Raw genomic sequence first — 3,162 nt, 5'->3', positions numbered from 1 at the left:
TTTTCTTCTATTGAATTCCTGAGAAGAACAACTTGCAATAATAGTTGTATCAGTGGAGGTCGACATGCCTCACAGTATGATAAAGACAAGTTTTGCCCTATGGCAATACCTCAGGAATTGACCTGAGCAATCCCGGATCCCTGACGGTAAGCTCCCAAAAATTAAAAAAAAAATCAAAAAATCAAAAAAATAAAAAAAAAAGTTTTGCTTTCCATTATTTTGTGCTTGTCTTACTCTAGTTGTGGGTAGTTTTCTATTACATGAGTGTTAGGTGGGTATGTAATACTAAGAATCGGTTAGAAAGAAGAGATCCAACAAGTAGCGACCCTATACGTTTGCTCCCTTTAAAACCTTTCAATATGGGAGACTAACATCAAAACCCTTCACCTAAATCTTTGAAAGATAGGTTCTACCCTGCTAGAACAGCCCAACCTTCCTGTATAGTTCTACCATAAGCCCAGGGTAATAATTTCGAACTCAAATCTCAATATATCACTATGTTGCCCCACTTTCATGGGTTGACCTCTGAGGATGCATACCAATTTATAAGGGAATTTGAAGAGGTATGTGTTCTAATTAAGATCCAACAGCTTTCTAATGATGTTGTTAAGCTTAGGTTCATCACATTTGCATTGAAAGACCAAGCTAAGAAGTAGTTGTATGGGTTACCCACAAATTTTATAACCTCATCGGAACAGTTCACAATCATCTTCCTTAAGAAATTTTTTTCAACTCACAAGACCAATAAGCTTAGAAGTGATATCCTTCAGCTTAGGCAAAAGCCTAGTGACTCATTTTTCAAACTTATGGAGAAATTCAAGGATCTACTCTAAGAATGCCCTCACCATGGCCTAGACTTATGGAATTTATGTCAAATAATTTATGAGGGTATTGATTACCCAACTAAACAAATGATAGAGTCTATATGCCCTAAGGGATTCACATCCTTTACAGATGAAGGAAAGGCATGGAAATTCTTACTTGACTTAGCTGACAAGACTCATGAATGAGAATCAACCCAAGAGAGTGAAAGAACCATAGGAGGGAAATGATATTTTGTGGATGGGATAGTAACCAAGGAAGGCCATTTGGATAGTTTAATCATGAGGATTGAGGCTATTATTCCTAGAGAGCCATCATCAGTCAATTTGGTTAAGATTTGTGCTTGGTGCCAGTCCCCTGGACATGTCATAGAAGAATGCCCCAACACCTCTGGGGGCACTTCTAATGATAGTGTTAATGCCTTATACCAGAATAATCTACATAGTAACACTTATAATTCAGGATGGAGAAATCACCCAAATTTCTCCTGGAATCAGGGCAACCAAGCAGGGCCTTCTAATTTTCATAATCAAGGTCAACCTAGACCCCAAAGGCCTCCCTGTGCATAACAATCTTTTCCCAAAATATTTTTCCTAGGCCAAATGTAGGACCTCAAGCTAGTTTTCTTAGAGTCTCTCTCCTATTATCTTATCAACGATCCCCTGGGTTTACCAACACTGGAGAGGCAGGTAAAATAAATGACTTGAAAAAAAATATGGCTCTTCTCATGACAAGTCTTCAAAATCTTACGAGAGAACTCATCAAAGTTATCTTAATTATGCGTGAGAGGGAGAAGAAAACTTTACCCAGTCAACGAGAGTCTAACTCTAGGTATTATCAGTCTGTTAGTTTACAAGCACCAACTAATGCACCACTGAATATAGTATAAAGTCAGACCCAACAAGGGTCCTCTAACCAATGTAATGTTGTTTATACCCTTAGGAGTGGTAGAGAGTACCAACAGAGTGTTCCTAAACCTTCCCCATCTATTACTCTTATTAACTCTCCTTTAGATGAGGACACAAGTGTGCCTCTTGCTCGAAGTTCGTCTGACGAACTTAAAGATTCTTCTGAAACTAAAAATGATTTGATTGAGAAAACCAAAAATGATTTTTCTAAAAAAGGATAAATCCTTAACAGTCCTTATGTTCCTCCTATCCCATTTTCTAATCGGTTGGTAAACAAAAAAAAGATAACCTCCATGGATAAAATTTTAGAAGTCTTCAAAAAGGTAGAAGTGAACGTCCCTCTTTTGGATGCCATATCTCAGATCCCCATCTATGCAAAGGTTCTGAAAGATTTGTGTACTCACAAATGTATCATTAGTCTACCCAAAAAGGCATTCTTGGCAGGTAACATTAGTTCCATAATTACTCAGCCTATAGAAGCCAAGTATAAGGATCCAAAGAGCCCTACTATAGTCTGTGTTATAGGAAATACCTACATTGAGCATGCTTTAATTGACCTTGGCGCAAATGTGAATCTTTTATCTTACTATGTATACAAGCAACTATGATTGAGAGAATTGAAAACCACTAGAACTACTCTTCAGTTGGCAGATAGGTCTGTTAAGATTCTTAAAGTGATGGTTGAGGATCTTTTACTAAAGGTGGGAGAATTTATTTTTCCTGTTGATTTCATTGTGTTATATACCAAGCCCTTCTCAACCAAGGATGAGATCTCAATAATTCTAGGAAGACCATTCTTGGCTACCAGTAATGCATTAATCAATTACTGAAATGGTTTCCTAATGTTATCTTTTAGTAAATAAACTGTTGATTTTAACATGCTTAGGATAGGCAAGCAACCACATATGAAAGAAGAGATCAATATGCTTGAGGATTTTCTAGATTTTTCTGATGATTTAATTATCAACTTTGATATTGATTTTGATTCATAATTCCAAGAGTGTTTGAATGAGTTGGATGATGATAGTGAAAATTTCTTTTTTGAAGTCTTGAGTCTTCACACACCTGTGGAGCCCTTAGGACCCTTTTTCAATTTCATTCTCAAACCTTCCATAGTTGAGCCCCCTGAGCTAGATTTTAAGGAGTTACCATCTAATTTAAGGTATGCTTTCTTAAGGCCTGACCAGACTCTTTCTGTAATAATTTCTTCAAATTTGACTTCTAGCTAGGAAAAGGAGTTACTTAAAGTATTAAAAGATAATAAGGAAGCCCTAGGTTGGACCATGACTGATATCAAGGGTATAAGCCCTTCCATTGTGCAACATCATATACATCTTATGGAGGATTTCAAACCATCTACAGAACCCCAAAAAAGAGTTAACCCAGTGATAATGGAAACCATTAAGAAAGAGATCTGAAAGTACTTAGATCT

General features: G+C 36.8%; 1 non-coding gene across 1 annotated transcript; it reads right to left on the bottom strand.

The window, feature by feature from the left end:
- Positions 1-746: 746 nt before the first annotated feature.
- On the bottom strand, positions 747-853 carry LOC122063276. The gene has a single exon (XR_006135290.1). It is a non-coding gene; the product is annotated as a small nucleolar RNA R71 (small nucleolar RNA).
- Positions 854-3,162: the final 2,309 nt, after the last annotated feature.

Source organism: Macadamia integrifolia, unplaced genomic scaffold, assembly GCF_013358625.1.
Source record: "Macadamia integrifolia cultivar HAES 741 unplaced genomic scaffold, SCU_Mint_v3 scaffold1276, whole genome shotgun sequence".
NCBI lineage: Eukaryota > Viridiplantae > Streptophyta > Magnoliopsida > Proteales > Proteaceae > Macadamia > Macadamia integrifolia.
This window is presented reverse-complemented; position numbering and strand designations above follow the sequence as displayed.